At 49.1% G+C, this 17645-nt stretch overlaps 1 pseudogene; it reads right to left on the bottom strand.

Moving 5' to 3' along the window:
- Nucleotides 1-16456: 16456 nt before the first annotated feature.
- On the bottom strand, nt 16457-17391 carry LOC132245566 (olfactory receptor 4N2-like; annotated as a pseudogene).
- Between the last annotated feature and the right edge of the window lie 254 nt (nt 17392-17645).

Raw genomic sequence — 17645 nt, 5'->3', positions numbered from 1 at the left:
ATGGGTGAGGGTGATTGGGGTGGAGACAGTAATTGAGGGGCGGCTGCAGCATATGAAGGTGGAGGTGGGCAGGGAGGAGGTGGGGATCTTTAATGCATATGCATCGGCGGTGAAAGCTGAACAAAGGGAATTCTTTAGGAAGTTGGGGATATGTGGGGGAGGGGGAGGGAAGAAGGTTGTCGTGGGGGATTTTCATTGCATTATAGAAGAAGGGGATAGGGAAGGGGGTGTTGGGGGTGGGCATTTGGACACTACGGGGAGATGGTTGAGTAATTGGATTCGGGAAGAGGGGTTGCAGGATGTGTGGGAGGCGGAGCGGGTGGGAACAAGGATGGATCCGGGAGGAAGAAGGGTGTCAGGGATAGATTTTGTGTTTGTGTCGGGGGGGGTGAGGGTGAAGGGTAAGGAAACAGGAGAGGTGGGGTTTAGTGATCACAAGTGGTTGAGGGTGGATTTGCGGGTTGGGGAAGGGGCGGGGGGAGAGGAAGGGGAGTTTGGAGATTTAAAAAAAAAATCTTGGAGGTAAGGGAGATCGCTTCTCGGCCTCTTGAAGTCTCAGATCAGGTTGGCAGACGGGCCTAGGTCCAGCCACTGCCTGGTTGGGCCTCAAGAGGCCGGCCGCCGGGAGTGGAAATGGCGGTGGAGACGGCGAGAGTGGTGAAGGAAGTGGCGAGGCGGACGGAGGTCGGTGAGCAGAGGAGATCGGAGCAGACGGGGATCGGGGAGCAGAGGAGATCGGAGCGGACGGAGGTTGGGGAGCAGAGGAGATCAGAGCGGACAGAGGTCGGGGAGCAGAGGAGATCAGAGCAGAGACAAGGAGGTCCATGAGAGAGCGGGGAGAGGAGGCAAACCAGTGGAGGAGGTGAGTGGAGAAGGAGGTGAGTAGGCGGCGGCGGCGGAGGGATGGAGTGTCGTAGGACACCGTGGGAAGGTCCAGCTGGGAGCGGGAGGGAATGGGAAGAACCCCAAAGAGGGCGGACCGGCAGCAGCGGCGGCGACGGAGGGCGGACGGAGGAAGGAGGCCGGGGAGGAGAAGGAGGCGGCAGTGATGGCGAAAGCGGCGGGCTCATGAGGGAAGAAGATGAATGGAGGAGGGGCGCTCGCTGGAAGGTGAAGGTGACTGTGGTGAGGGAAGGATTCCAGGGAGCAAAGACTTTGAGTTGCTGGGACTTTATGTCTAAAATTTTGTTGGGAGTATTGAAGGTGCAACCTGTAGTCTTAGTCTGCGTGGTAGCGTTTGATAATTATCGAGAGTGGCACGTGTCCTTTTGGAATGCAAAAGCATATAATGCATTTTGGGAAGCCCACAGGGCGGCCACGGAACGGGGGGAGCTGGAGGGGCTGAGGTTTGAGGTGGGATGGAAGACAAGGGAACGAGTGGTGTACATAAAAATGTATACGGATGTGTTGGAGGAGGGGGATGTGGTGGACTGGTTGGAAGCAAGGGTGCAGAGGTTGAAAATGGTGGAGAAGGTGTTTGACTGGTGGAGGTTTTTGACAAGGGTGTGGAGGGCACGAGTAATTCTACAAGAAGAAGTGGGGAATCCAGGGGGCATGAAGCACTTGTAACCCCTGTGCGTCCCCATTTGCACTACTGGTAACATCACGTATACTGACCAGCCAAAGCTGTGCAGTAGGTGTGGGTTGGGGGGGCACCTGGCAGCATTTTCTTCTTTAACAGTTTGTTTTTGGTGAAGGGGGATGGGGCACAGGGCACAATTCTGCACTGAGAAACCTGTGTGTGCCGGGTGCAAGCAAGAGGGGCGCTTTCAATGGGATTGCCCCTTCTCGTATGCAAACAGAGTACGGGTGCAAGAAGACCATGGGGAACAGAGGGAAGAGACGGAACGAGGGGATGGGGAAAACCTGGAGGTGCAGGTGGAGGAGGAGATGACGGTAGAAGTGGTGGAACGAGGGGATGGGGAACACCTGGAGGCGTGGGTGGAGGAGGAGCAGTTGATGATAGAAGAAACACCTGAGGGGGAGGGAGGATGAAGACAACCAATTGAGGAAGCGGTATTGGAGCTGGTAGAGGAAGAGTTAGAAGGAGAGAAGAAGAGGCAGAAGGGAGAGAAGGAAGGAGGGGCAGAAGCTTTAAAACACCTGAGAGGGATGGTGGAGCATTTGGGGAAGCGGGAACACCTGAGTGGGGGAGCTGGGCGGAAGAGATGGAAGCCCTGGAACAAGGGCAGGAAGGGAGCTTAAAGAAAAGGAAAAAACAAGGGGGAGGTGAAAGGGGGTAAGAAAAGAGTGAGAATGGAAACTGTTCTTCTGTCCCCCTTTCCCTCCTCCCTCTTTCCCCATCTCTCCCAAATCCCCCACTTCAAAGGGAAGGAGGGAAGAGATGGAGGGGGGGGGGGTGAGTCCGGGAGCGGTGGAGGGTTTGGTCGTAACAACCGGAATATGGAAGCAAGGGATGGTGTCTCCAGTGGAAGGGTCAGAAAGCGAACTGGAGAGTGGGAGTGGGAGTGGGGTAAAGGGGTGAGGGGACAAGAGTGGGTTTTTTGTTTTTGGAAAATGTAAAATGGCGGTGAGAATAGTTTCATTAAACGTGAGGAGCTTGTTAATGAGGAAAAGGTGGGAGAAGGTGGGGGCGTGGTTAGAAACACTTGCAGCGGATGTTATTTGTGTTCAAGAGTGCGGGATAGGGTGGGAAAGGGGTTATGGGTTTTTGAGAAAACGTTGGGGGAAGGGGCAGTCTTGGTTGGCCAGGGCGGGAGGGAACAGAGCGGCGGGAGTGGGTATTTTGTTGAATGGGGCACAGGTGAGGGTGATTGGGGTAGAAACATTAATTGAGGGGCGGCTGCAGCATATGAAGGTGGAGGTGGGGGGGGAGGAGGTGGGGATCTTTAATGCTTATGCACCGGCGGTGAAAGCTGAACGAAGGGAATTCTTTAGGAAGTTGGGGATATGTGGGGGAGGGGGAGGGAAGAAGGTTGTCGTGGGGGATTTTCATTGCATTATAGAAGAAGGGGATAGGGAAGGGGGTGTTGGGGGTGGGCATTTGGACACTACGGGGAGATGGTTGAGTAATTGGATTCGGGAAGAGGGGTTGCAGGATGTGTGGGAGGGGGAGCGGGTGGGAACAAGGATGGATCCGGGAGGAAGAAGGATGTCACGGATAGATTTTGTGTTTGTGTCGGGAGGGGTGAGGGTGGAGGGCAAGGAAACAGGAGAGGTGGGGTTTAGCGAGCACAAGTGTCTGAGGGTGGATTTGCGGGTTGGGGAAGGGGGGGAGGGGAAGGGGAGTGTGGAGATTAAATACTAGGGTGTTGAGGGGCGAGCGGGTGTGTGGGACTTTTGGGTTGGAATACGGGAGGTGGAGGACAACAAAGGCTCTGTGCAAGTCGAAATGGGAGTGGTGGAGAGTGTCGCGGCGCACCTCGCTGCCCCGCTCCTAGAGAGGGGAGAACTGCTGGGGAAAAGCCTTAGCAGAAATAATGAGCACAGCTGCAGGTTGCCAGGGCAACTAATGAGAGTAAGCTGATCCTGAGGGGGCAGGGCCTGGCTCCTATAAAGCCTAGAGCCAAGGCCAGGCTAGCATTTCCCTGCCAGCAGCCAGAGGGGCAGGAGCTTCTGGAGTTAGGATGTGGAGAGAAGCCTAACAGCAAGTACCGCTCGATCAGAGTTGAACAATGTTAAGTTATAGCCAGGCGGCTTTGAGTTGAGTTATAGCCAGGAGGCTCGAGGTTATGTTTGTGTTGTTGTGTATTACACCGGTGGCTAGGGTGAGGCTATAAGGGGTTGGAGGAGGCCTCATAGGGACCCCAGAGGGGTGGGGCCCCAGCGCCTGAGGAGGGCGCAGTGTACTCATAAGGGCCCACAGGGTGTAGGGCCCTAGCGCTAGTGAGGTTGCAGTATCCTTATCGGGGACTCACAAGGGAGTGAGGATTCCGGCGCCAGTAAGGGCGCAACTTGCGGGGTGCATAAACCCCAGCCCTGGAGAGGGGCATTTTGAGAAGCCCCAGCACGGGCACGACGAGCCCCAGGAGGGGGCACTACCAGGAAGCCCGAACGTGGGCGTGGCGAGCCCCAGGAAGGGGGAGCGTCCTTTAGAGAAGCCCAGTGGGGCACTGAGCCCCAGAGAGGGGTGGCACTATTAGGGAGCCCCGCGGGGCATAGAGAGCCCCAGAGAGGGGGTGATATTATCGAGAAGCTCGGCACGGGCATGTAAGGTCCCCGAGAAGGGAGACTATTGAGGAGCCCAAGATGGGCATAGCGAGCATGGCTGTAGGCTAGTGCGGCAACAGCCCTCAGATAGGGGCCGGGTGCTGCGGTGGACCCCAATGGAAAGGGTTAGTAGGACAGCGCCCCAGGAGAAAGGCAAGGCACTGTGATGGTTCCTGGGAAAAGGGGATAGCAGCGCGGAGAGCTGGGATCAGAGAGGGTAGCCGTGCGGTTGGCCTAAAGGACTGGAGACCCACTAGGAAGTCCCGTAGTGGGCTAGATTATTTTAGAGAAGCCCCAGGGGGGACTCGATGAGAGTCCCAGTGAGGGGCTGTATATCGGAGAGCCCAAGAGAGGGCAGCACAGAAGAGGAGGCCCCAGAGAGCGGGCGAAAGTACATAGAGGAGGCCCGAGAGACGGGCCATGCACATATAGAGAGACATACCAGCGTCTATCCCATCAGTGAGGCTTGGGGCGTGGTATTAGGGGTTGGTAGGAGCCACGCGTAGTCCATAAGGCTAGGGTGCCCCAAGGCACCCATGGGTGCAGGATAAGACCCACGAGGGGTCCAGGACTTTATGTGCCTAAGGAGACACAAGGCAGCCTCCCTATTATATTTACCAGCAAGACGTGGCGGACGAGAATTGAGCATGCCCTTGGGCCAAATTGGCACGGAGAGAGGGCCTTAAGGAGAACACGGCCCTCCTATAGGACACCGCCGTGACAGAGAGCAACAAAAGAGAAGATTCGAAGGTGGTTTATACGAGTGGGGAAGCAGAAGGCGCGGGGAAGGAGAAGGGAATTGGGGACACTACAGGGGAGGCTGCAGGAGTTGGTTCGGGAGGCGATGGGGGGGAGGGATGTGAAGTGGGAGTTGGGGGAGGCGAAGCGGGTGGTAGAAGAGTGGTTTCAGGGGAGGGAGAGGGAGAGGTTTTTTTTGGCACTGGCACTGTGGGTAGGGGAGGGGGAGGAGTGGGGAACATATTTTGTGGAGAGGGTAAGGAAAGGGAGGTGGAGGCGGTGGTTACGGGGGAGGGAGTGCGGATAGAGGAGCAAGGGGAGGTGTTGAGGGAGGTCACGGGTTTTTTTTCAGGGTTGTACAGGAAGCGGGAGGTGGACGGGGAGGCAGGGGAGAGGTTTTTGGAGGAGTTGGAAAGGAGATTAGGGGAAGGGGGGGAGTGGACTTGGAGAGGGATATGAGGGAGGAGGAGGTGAGGGAGGTTTTGGGGGGAATGAAAAAGGAGAAGACACCAGGGTTGGATGGACTGCCGAAGGAATTTTATGAAAGGTTTTTGGAGGTGTTGGGGGGGATGTGGTGGTGGTGTTTCAAGAAATTATGGAGACGGGGGCAGTGGGGGAGGGGTTTGCGGTGGGGGTGGTGGTGTTATTATATAAAAAGGGAAGCAGGGAGGCGCTCACGAATTGGAGGCCGATCACTTTGTTAAATGTTGATTATAAGTTATTCGCAAGGGTGTTGGCAATACGGATGGGAAGGGTGTTGGGGGAAGTGGTGGGGGAAGATCAGACGTGGGGTGAAGGGTAGGAGGTTGGTTGATACGCAGTGGGTGTGGAGGCATGTGTTGGAGTATGTGGGAGAGAGGGGGTGGAGGGTGGTGATGGGAAGCGTGGACCTTGAGAAAGCTTACAATAGTTTGGAGCACGGGTTTTTGTTCGAGGTGTTGGGGCGGATGGGGTTTCCTGGGAAATTTGTGGGGTGGGTGAGAGCACTGTATGGGGGGGGCATGGAGCAGGATTTTGGTGAAGGGGTTTTTGGGAGGGGAATTTAGGGTGGAGAGGGGGGTGCACCGGGGGGGGGGGTTGCTTATATGTGGTATGGAGCCACTGGCACAAAGGGTGAGAAGGGATGGGAGGGTGAGGAGAATTCCGATGCCGGGGGGAGGGGAGTTGAGGGTTAGTTTATATATGGATGATGTGATGTTCATGGTTCGGGATGAGGGGGCTTTAAGGAGGGTGGTGGAGGGAATTAGGGAATATGGGGAGGTGGCGGGGCCACGGGTGAACAAAGGAAAGAGCGTTTTGTTGGCGGTGGGGGAGTGGAGGGGGTTGGAGGAGGAGGGGTGGCGGGTGGAGAGGGAGGGTTTGAAGGTACTGGGAGTGTATATGGATGTGAGGGGGAAGGGGGAACGGGCGTGGGAGGAGGTTCGAGGGAGGGTGAGGAAAGTGGTAGGGATATGGGGGACTAGGAAACTATCATTTAGAGGGAAAGTGGGGCTTATGAAGCAGTTTTTGTTGCCAACAGATTTGTTTGTTGCAATGGTGTACCTGCCCACCTGGTTGCAGGTGAGGCGGGTGCAAAGGGAAATGTGTCCCTTTTTTTGGGGTGGGAAGACGGAGAGGGTGGCGAGGAGGGAGATATACAAGAGGGAGGATCTGGGAGGGTGGGGTGTACCAGAATTAGAGGTTTTTTTGTATGTGCACTTTTGGAAAGGGGTGGTGAGGGCTGCGGGGTTGGAAGGGAGGAAAGTGGGGGCAATGTGTAGATACTGGGCGGGAAGGTATTTGAGAAGGTTGGGGCTATATGGGGGGAAGCGGACAGGGCTGTGGGCCGAGAGACCGGCCAGGTGGAATGTGCAGGGGTGGGGTTTTTTGAGGGCAAAGGGGCTGGAGGGTTTAGGGTGGGAGGGGTTGAGAGAAACAAAGAGGGTGTTGAGGGAAATTCGGGGGAGGGACGAAATGGCGGATATAGGGGAGGTGGTGGAAGGCAGGTGGGGAGGGTCTGGAAGGGGATAGTGGGAAAGAGGTGGAAGGGGGAGCACAAGGATTTTGCGTGGAGGGTTGTTAGGAGGGTGATACCGGTGAGGGCAGAGCAGAGGAAATGGGGGTCGCTGCGGTCGGGGGAGTGTCTAAGGGAATTATGTGGGAGGGAGAAAACTGTGTTTTACGTGTTATGGGAGTGTTTTTTTGCACAGAGGGTTTGGCAGCAGGTGGCGGGGTTCTGTAAAGCGATAGGATGGGGGGATTGTGTGAGTTATGAGGGGGCGGTGTATGGTTTGGTACGGCAGAAGGTGAGGGAATGGGAAATTAGGATATTATTATTGTGTACACAGGTGGTGGTGTGAAAAACGAGGTGTCTATTGGTTCAGAAGGGGCTTTATTTCACTTCACGGGAATGTGTTTATTTAGTATACGCGGAATTGGAGTATTATAGGAGGAAAGGGGAAGGGGAGTGGGAAGGTATTGATTGGAGGAAGTTGTTTGAGTAGGAGGGAGGGGAAGGGAAGGTTCAAGAGAAACAATGCTATGATGTATGTTATGTGTTGATAAACGGGACGGAGTTGAAATGTTTTGAGTTGATTATGTAAAAGGGGGAGAAGCGTTTCTTTGTTTGTTTGGGAAAGATTCTTATGTTATGATGTGAATGTTGTTGTCTTGAGTTTTGAAGCGAGAAAGCTGGTGTTTTGTTGGGTGAGTTGAAAGTTTTATGGTTTTGATACTTTGTAATAAAAAAACAAAACAAAACAAAAAAACTTGGAGGTAAGGGAAGAGCTGTACGGGGTGGTTTGGAGGCTCCTGGTCCTGGGTATGACCTAAAACTGTGGCCTGGTGGGAGTGGGTGGCCTGGGGGTCTCTGAGTGGTGTGGGAGCCCCCAGGGGATACCAGGCCAGTTGCCTTTCACTGGGGAGGTGAGTAGGCATGCCTTAGCTCCAGCCTTCACCTTTAGGTTGTTACGCCTCAGCTCTGTGTTCTTGGGCAACCCTGGCACAGGATGCAGTCTGTCTGACTCACAAGGACTCGCCCCCCCCTCCCTCCCCTCCCTTACATAAACGAAACTGATTAAGATGCAGTGAGAGACGCACCTAAAACTCTCCAGATAAGGGTGATAAGAGTGAACAACTGCCCTCGGTCTCATCTGCATCTGAGATGGAACCAGATGACCATTCATTTACATGAGAGATGGAAAACAGAAAGCCTGAAGCAGAGACTGCAGTGAATTCTGGGACCAGAGAAGCAGGAGAGTGCTGCATGATGGGGAATCTGTGCTTCCAATGTTAATTAACCCATGTTCACACACACCCAGCTCAGCATTTATCAGACCAGTTCTAATCTGGATTTACTAAGGACTTTTCTCCCCCCAGACACACACACACAGCTCTAAGTTTAATAGGCATCTCGGGCCGTACATTCCCCGGTCCCACTATGGGAGGCTTATTTAAACTTGATTGACTAAAACTCGGTTGTCGGGTTAGGGAATACTGAGGGAAGAGACCGAGTCTGAGGGGGTACGGGCAACATTTGAACAATGGTTAAGGGTTCATCACAGCATCCAGCCTGCTGGAGCCCTAATCCCAGGTGTTGTCGTATCTTTCCCGAGACGACTGGTGGGAGTCCTCTCCACAAAAGGCTATGAGCACCCCAATAATTGCTTTAAGTCTGTTAAAAGACTATAGTAAAATCTGGAAAAGTCATGCTAAACTGAGGCTTGTGCACAACAAGTAAAAATCCAAAATCCTGATGCTGCAAGCTATCTATTGTTCCTGAAGAAACCATGAGATATCCCATCAGGATATCTGCCATCCATAGGAATTTCAAGCTGGCTCCCAAGTATTTGGGTTACTCCCTAATCTTAAGTGTTTCCTGATTATCAATCAGCTTCCTGAGATGGTCCAAACCAGATAACCCCTTGTCAATAGAAAAGACAATGATTTATACTACTGAGGGTGCTTCAAAGCAGCTGAACTGAGGGTGTAAAAATCTGTGTGTGTGCTTAAGAGGAGAAAGAAAAGGAGAAAGAAAGAAGAAGAAGAAAACTCCTGTGCTGACACCATCCCCTGTGATTCTTGGGACGCTGGAAGTACAGATCGTCTCTCTCTTCAAGGATTGTGCTACGGACTGTGCCTGTCAGCTTTGCAGCCTGGGTACCGTGGACTCGGTGAGATCCCAGCTCTCTCTCTTCTTTCTAGGCATAAACTTCTGAACCTGAACTGTATCAGTTAAGCTTGAGCTAAGTTTCCCCAAACACTTAGTGAAACAAGGGTAGTATTGTCATTGTTTGTGCTTGTTTTTCTTTTGCATGTCTATTACTACTAGTACTATTATATATTTCATATGCTTAGCAATAAATAACTTTTATAGGCAAACTGGTAGTAATTGGGTATATTTTTCCTTCTCTGCTTCTTTTTCCTCCTGTGCTCTGCAGCAACGCTTCTTTTACCTATGCTAAAGATCCCTGTGAAGCCCAAATTATTGTGGGGTCTGCTCATCAAGAGGCCAAAGATTGGGACGTGCTGAGTTTGAAACACATAAGGGGATCAGCTTGTACAGGCTGATTGACCCAGTTTGACTCAGACGTGCCCTTATGAACTGAATGCTGACCCGTGAGGGTGTCAGCTGGACACCCAGCCGGATTCAGAGGGATTCTGTTTACCTGTGTGCTTGTGTCTGGCTGCATTTTATTGTTGCTCTTATGAACTGATTCTTGGCATATGAGGGTGTCAGCCTGTCCATGCTGATCAGCCCGGCCAGGTCAGGCGTGTCAAGTTAATTTGTGTGTGTTTGTGTGTGTATGACTGATTTGGTGACTAGAGGAACCCAGTCCCATTGAGATTGAGTCCAGCAAGATAGCTCCACTGGGGGTGAGGGCTTGCAGAAGGGAGAAATACAGCTCCATATAGTAACACAAGCAGCACATTGACAGAATCACCAAGACCCTAGAAACTATCCCTAATAAATGAACACACCCCAAAGTAATGGGCAAATTTGGTAACAAGGTGGGCCATATAACATCAGAGTAGGGTAGGCCAGGTAAGCTTCTAGAGGTGCCTGAGCCTGCTGGGGGAGTGATATTGCAGGGCCAGGCACACTTCCAGGAGCACCTGAGCTGTAAATGGGGGACCCTGCTCCCTAATTGCAGGCAGGAGGTGAAAACCCAGCCAAGGCACTCAACTGGTCAATGCTGGGGCCAGGACTGGAAGGGTCAAAAGGGCCAGAGGCCTACCGCAAGAGACATGCACAATGAGCAAAGAATCTTGGGGTCCTGACTGGCCTGAGCAAGGGCCAGGGCTTACGAAAGCCAAAGGTCCCATGATTTGGGGTCAGCTAATGGGCAAAGGGGACAGTTGAGACAACTGCCTGATATGTGATCTGTGAGGCCTGGGCCATGGTGTAGGGGCAGAATGGAGCTGTGGAAAGGCCCCTTGCCTCCCCCAATATCAGGGTGTACAATGGGCAGCCTCTCACCTTAATTAAGGATTTAATTAATTAGCAATAAGGCACGGCACGTGGGACAGGTGGGCAGAGTGCCCTGAGTCAGGTGGGAAACTAGTCCTGTGGCTAGCTAGGGACTCTCATTTTGCCACACATCTATATACACTACCACATGACTCTGGGGCACAAATACTTGCACCGTAAGGTGCTGGAACATAATGGCTGCCTACGGAGTCCAGATGGCATGTGTTTTAAACTTAAAGCATCCCTAGAATGTGGCAAACTGTTCTCTTGAGCCTTTCCTCCTAAGATACTTACTAATACCCCTTAGAAGAATGTGAGAGAAAATTGAATAGGACCAGTATGTAGCCACTTTAGATTGCTCTAACATGTTCTAACACCTTCAACCCAGGTCACTGGGTACAAGTTTATCTTTTTCCAAACATTGCTATCTCATTTTCCCATCAGATGCCTTAAAATCGTATCACTAAGGGAAGTAGTATGGAAAACTGAGAGCCAGAGGTGAGAGAACATTTTAGGAAAGCCTAGCTCAGTTAGTCTTCTTTATGCTAACTCAACCTAACTTAACACGATTAAAGGCCTACTAAAATGACTGATGCAAGATAAAAGGATTCAAACTTAACAGGAGGTCTACATTGTTTATGGTATCACTACGGGGCCAATCCAAGGTTTCTGGGTTGCCTAACTGGTTATTTTGTGTGTGTAACCAAGTGAAATCTTTCAGTTGGTCTCTAGTGCTAACACGTGTTTTCTCAAGTGTGTAATGATTAGTTTTGAGGAAATTAAAACATCCCTTGATGATTGTTTCTCCAAACACTAATTAAATGTAGGACTTGAAATGGAATGGCACCCTTAAGGCATGTACTACCCCTCCCAGAGATCATACAACAATCATGCAAGTGTCATTGTGGCAGGTGAGTGCATATGTGTAATTGCCCCTTGGTTGCCCTTTTCCTTTCTCCTCCTTTTTCAGGCAGAAAGCTAACCTTTTTAGGAGTCCTCTCTATCAGGAAGTCAGATACATTGTTAAATGAAGTGTACCTAATAACTACACATGCTTCCTAATTTTCCTGAGTTTTTAATATAGAAAAGATGGTGAGAAAAAAGGGAAAAACATAAAGAAGGAAAGGGATGGAGTAATCACATTGAATATGATGTTGGAATTTTTGTGACTGATATGACAAATAATGATGAGTGGGGGGGAAAAAGAGTGCACAAGAGACTAGCCCAACCACAGTCACTGAGGGTGAACTTCTATTCCCTTCTTGGGTATGAAGGCAACCTGATATGACAGTTGGGGTTGTCTAAGGACAAAAAATGCCACTCAAACACAGGTTGGCATTTATTTGTGGACATGTAGCTCCCCATGCATGGATTACTATGCATGGCCAAATAGTGGTGCAGATTGGACAAGTGCAAGAGTAGTTCAGGCCTATGTGCACACCCCTTGTGGATGCATTACAACTTCAGACACTTGGCTGTCTTTGAGCCTGTACAGGAGAGGCTATGGCACTCATCCAGGGAGCTTGAGTTCCTGGTTTCTAGGCATTCCTTGGTCATGGGGGATTTGGACTCTGGCTTCACCAATCTCTCATTGCACTACTATAACTATTATAAAAGCCATTCCCAATGCTACTTTTCAAGATAAGCCACTAATATAGTGATTGATAAAGATGGATAGAGGGCACTATCTGGGATTAAAGCTTCTACCTCAGTGAGAGCAAGGTTGTAGACTATAATCTAGGGCCTTCCTCACTCAGGCTAACAGCCATCTCGCCAGATCATGCACTCTGGCTTGTTCTTTCTTCTGACTTGAGGTATCTCCTACATGCCTTCCTCCATGGCTGCCCAAGGGGTGTTATTTAAAAAGGAGCACTGGGGAAAGGGCTGGACAGTGCCTGGCCCTTGGTGTAGTAGTTAGACTCCTGTTGTGGGGGGTCAGCGATGCCCAGATCCAAACACCCTCTTCTTGAGGAGGACCCAAGATCTCTGGCTGCCCTTTTGAGTGGCTACAGCACTAACATATTTCAGTGAAAAGACGGGGGCTCTTGCACATGTTTTGATGCTGGTTCATATGTCCAGTTTGAGTATATAGTCATGCATAGTCATCCACACATCCCAGGTACAGCATGCCAACTTGCACATAAGTGGCATTTTTGGTCTTAGGTGCCCATATAGGCAACCCACTAGGTACACTTAGACCTTCAGGGGAGACTAACATCACCCTAAGTTCTTTCAGTTTTGTCCTGTGCAGAGTTGATGACATTTCATGCTCAAACATTGAGAAAAGTGGCCGTTACTTCACCTCCATACATAGATTCTAGTTCAACCTGCCCCAGTCCCTGAAAAAACAGCAATTGAGAAAGGTGAGTGGATCTTCCTCCTCCTCATTGGTGGGGTTTTTTTTTTGTTTTTTTTTTGTTTTTTTTTTGTGACTCAGTCTTCCAGTCAAGTGTCACTCTGTGGCAAAAAAAAAAAAAAAAAAAAAAAAAAAAAAAATGTATGTAATATGGCTTATCAGGTACTTGAGGAGGATACCTTAGAATTGTACTTAGACACCGAGGCTAGGAACAAAAGTTGCACACAAACCGGTATACGCAATCAGAAACTGGTTCAAATCTGTAACTCGGCAGACATCCAGTGCACATCAACTGCTTTCAACATGGCTGAACCCAGTTTAAGATAAAACCGGATGGATGTAGACTTAGTTGTTCTAGGACAAGTGGCTGTTGACTTGCTTACCAGGTCAATCTTGGACTAACCTGCAAAGATTGAATGGATTTGGGCTCAGGCTTCTTGACTGTCTGTACTTTGTCCCAGGCACATTAGATAGACTTAGATACCCAATAGGTGAACTAGAATCTAGCCTTGGGTGCTTTTGCATTCAGAGTTCTGATTTGGTTTCCAGTGAAATGCAATGTAAAACACCCTTTGTCCGGAAATGTAGGAGAATCAAGTGTGTTTCTGTTGGAGCCTTAACTCTGAATAAAATCACCCTCTCCAACCACTAGGGACTTCATAAGGATGGTTACACACATTTCCTATGTGGTTATAACTGTAATAATGATTAACTCCCTTTTAAAACAATACTATTATTGTCAATCTCCAGATCACTAATTCTAATGTCCCTGATGAATTGCATTCAGGGAGATTTTGCTCTTTCATATAATTGATTCAGTTCTAAGGAAAGTGAGACCTTTCTTTTCTTTGTGATGGATATTAGACAGGTGGGGACGTGCAGCTCAGGATGGGAGTCCCTTTTCAATTTCACTCCGTAATTTTTAGCTTTTATTACCAAGAAGGTAGAAGAGTGCTCGGTGGGGCTGGGGGGGAGAGCATGAGTGTCAGTGCTATTGTATGCCAAGCCTTGAACATGTGGGTGCCTGAACAGAGTTTCAGCAGTGGATTTCACTAGGCAATCTTGGGATAAGTTTTTGTTTTCACTTACGTGAATCTACTTCCATGGCTTTCATGTGGCTTGCTTAGACTACGATAATGTCTGTCTACGTAGGAGGGCAAGTTGACAGAGGGATCTTGTTGATTTTTTTTTTTTTTTTTATGTGATGTGGATACCTTCTGTGTTTCCAGATGTTAGTGATGGATTTACCTGTGCAAGAAGAACTAGCATCTAACAACTAATTTCTGGAAGCGATCTGGTGCAATAGTGGGAAAACAGTTTTATTTTGTGGGGATGTTCTCAAACTACCCCCGCCTTACCCCTGTCAATAAAGTAGCAAATAAATATGTGAAAACTTTTTTAGTCTTATCATATGAATGCTCATAATTTCCTTCAAAAAACACTGAGATCTGTGTGGACACTCCAGTCTCTTAGAATTGAACCCCACCATGTTATTTTTAAAGTGGATATTTTAGGGAACAAAGGGATGCTTCTTGACAAGGTAACTCGGACACAGCCCCTATTCTTTGTATTGTTTTTGCTCTTGTATCTTGTCATTGTGACTAGGAGCACCCTCCTCCTGCTCACCATCTTTGCCAACTAGAACCTTCTAACCCCCATGCACTTTTTTCTTGGAAATGTATCTTTCCTTGAAATTTGCTATACAGTCAGTATAGTGTCCAAGCTGTTAGCCATATAATTCTTCCAACGGTGCTCCTGACGGCCTGCTTGATGCACCTGTAGCTGTGCACATGGCAAAATGTCTCCATTGCAAAGGGAAAGCAATGCTGCAGCTGGAATAATGTCTAGAAGCCCCCAGACAAATTCAGATGCCTTGACTTGCAGATCTAATAGTAGGATTGAAGGATAAATCTTTTGTTCGTAGATGTTAATGTCTAAAGGCAACCATGCCCATCAGATCCCTGCTTAACAAAGAACAGATGATTCCACTGAGTGAGTCCTGCATACTGTAAAAAAAAAACAACATGTTTACTATGCAATATACAATAAGTATTTGTATACGTGTTAACAACTCTTATAAAACTACTTTGAGGTCCACTAGTAATGAAAGGAAAGGAAATGCATTCGGTTCTTTACAATTGTGTAGGTGTTATTACTTGGTTACATGACTAAAAAGTTGAAAATCTGTGACTTCAAAAAAAGTAGGTAAATATTGCTCTGATTGTCTACTTTATTTCTTGCATATGTATGATAGAATGTCATTTGAAACCTCTGTGTCTAGCTGAACACTTGCATGTATATCAAGACTCCAGAAACATTAGGATGTGAACTCAGAGAAAAGCATGAAAAAACGTACAGAGAAGCCTGAAAAGCTGGGGAGGGGGGGTTGGAAAGTCCTCTTCATTTTGCTCCTCATCCAACCAGTGTCCCTGTCAACCTCACACTCAGTCCCACCTTCTTTTCCACCTTCTACAGCTCTCAGGCTTTGCCTTTCTGACCATGGAGTCACTATAGTGTTAATCTCTGGGTGCTACAGGCTCACTCCAGATATAAAAGGAAAACAATCCAGAGATGCTAGAGTGTTGCCACACAGTTATTGTGGCCCAAATCTTGTGTCCCCCCTCTCAGAGGAATCCCTCCAAATGGTGGGAACAGAGCATCCTCTGTCCCTCCCCTTAAAACTGGCCCACCGAGAGGAAAGGTATGCAAGAGTCAAGTTCCCTCTTGCATGCTCTCCTTCTGGCCTTAGGACTCCCATGTTTTCCAGAAGTGCTCTAAGCACTTGGCTACTGGGCAAAAGGGAGTGGCAGTACTCTTAGTAGGGATATTTCTACTACTATGGATCTGCAGGGCAAAATGGGATCAGCCTTTGCAGGAAGGAGCAGTAGGGAAACTACACATTTTCCAGCATGAACTAAGATTAAAGGTCTTGAGGTGATGCTCATTTTCTGGAAAAGCCCAAACAAGAATTAGCCATATAGGATTTGGGGCTATAAACTTAAAGAGCTAACAGAATTGCCCCACAGATGATGTAGAGTTACTCCACAGTTAATATAGAGTTACTGCCTGGCTTATACCAAGTTAATTTATAGTTATTCCATAAATACTACAGAGCAGGGGGTTGTCAACTGGGGGTTGAAAAACCCTACTGTAGAGTAAGTCCAGTGTTTCTACACAGCTGTTGTGGAGCCTGTCCATCTATATTATAGATCACTTCATGGATAATACATTTATTCCAAAGTTTTTCTATGGACCAAGAAAATTAGACCATAGGTTCTGCAGTATTAAAAATGCACAAGGTGTGTCTACACCTGCATTAATGTGCTTTTTTAAATGTACATTAGATTTAGTACCTCCAGTGTCAGGTACTAAAAACATTTGCATTAAGCTGCCCTAATGTGCAGTATGAAAAGTGCCATTTTTAAAGAGATACACAATGCACAGTAGCCTATTTTAGTGTGCATTAGTGTAATTGCATGGGTTTTTACATGACAAGTTAATGTGCAGTTATAGGCTACTGCGTCTTAAAGCACATGTGCAATGTACCCACAGTGTAAAGAACCACTGTACTCCACAGATACTAAGTTTCTTAAAGTTTATTTCCAGCATACTTCAGAGGAACTCCGTGGTTAATTTGTAGAACCTATACCATGATTAAAGTGCTGCTCCTGACCAACTCAAACAAAACCTTGCCCAGCACAACAAAAATGTTCTGATCTCTGCAGTTCTATTCTGGCATTCTTCTATTTTCCTTTCCAGAGGCCAGATCTGTCCAGCAGCCTCTTCACAGAGCTGAGAATCATCCTATTCCTCAGTGTGTAGTCCATGGGATTCACGACGGGGAAGATCACAGTGTGGAACACGGCCACCACCTTGTCCATGGGGAAGCTACGGAAGGGCCGGCAGTAGACATAGATGGCTGGACTGAACATGACAAACACAATGATGATGTAGGTGACACAGGTGGAGGCTGCTTTGCTCTTCCCATGGGAGGAGCTTGCCCTCAGCCGGACCAGCAGGACCCCATAGGAGATCAGCAGAAGGAGGAAGCACACGAAGGTGGCCAGGCTGCTGTTGAAGAACATGATGAATTCCAAGATGTAGGTGTCAGCGCAGGCCAGCTTGATCAGCTGGGTAATGTCACAGAAGAAGTTGTCCAGCTTGTTGGGGTCACAGAAGGGGAGAGGAACAATGAGGGCAACTTGGATAATGGAATGCATGAATCCCCCTGCCCAGGCGGCCATCACTAAGGCCCAGCAGACCCCTCTGTTTACCACAGTGGCATAGTGTAGTGGCTTACATATGGCCACGTACCTGTCAAAGGCCATGTCAATGAGCAGGAGGATTTTAGCTCCTCCTAAGAAGTGGAGAAAGAACAGCTGTGCTGGGCAGGCCCTGTAGGAGACAGCCTTGTGACAGTGAAGAAGTCAGCTAGCATTCTAGGTGGAGTGACAGAGCAGTAACAAATATCCAGGAAGCCCAGGTTGACCAGGAAGAAATACATGGGGGAGCCCAGGCGGGGATCTTTGTGGATGGTGAGGACGATGAGGATATTAGCTGGGAGGATCAGTGAGTAGAAGAGAAGAAACAAGCCAAGGAGGAACAGCAGGACCTCCTGGGTCTGACACAGTCCCAGCAAAATGAACTCTGTCACCTCTGTGCTGTTTCCATGCTCCATTTCATCAGTGCAGAGTCCTGTAACATATGCATGAATTCTTGTTATTGTTTGTAGCTGTTCTTGTGTGATGCAGCTGTCCTTGTGTGTCATCGTTGTGGCAGAAATGCCACCGTCTGTGCCCCTCTCCAGAAATCTGTCTCTGCCAGCGTGAGAGGCTGGTGTTGAATTCCTCAGGGTGGGGGATCTTCACCCCTGTCTACATGACGAAAGCCTGGTGCCTGGGAGGCGGATTCTCTGGTCACCTGGGGAGGGGG

This window comes from Alligator mississippiensis, chromosome 15 (genome assembly GCF_030867095.1).
Source record: "Alligator mississippiensis isolate rAllMis1 chromosome 15, rAllMis1, whole genome shotgun sequence".
In the NCBI taxonomy this organism is placed as follows: Eukaryota; Metazoa; Chordata; order Crocodylia; family Alligatoridae; genus Alligator; species Alligator mississippiensis.
Note: the sequence above shows the minus strand (reverse complement) of the source record. Positions and strands in the feature narration are given on the sequence as shown.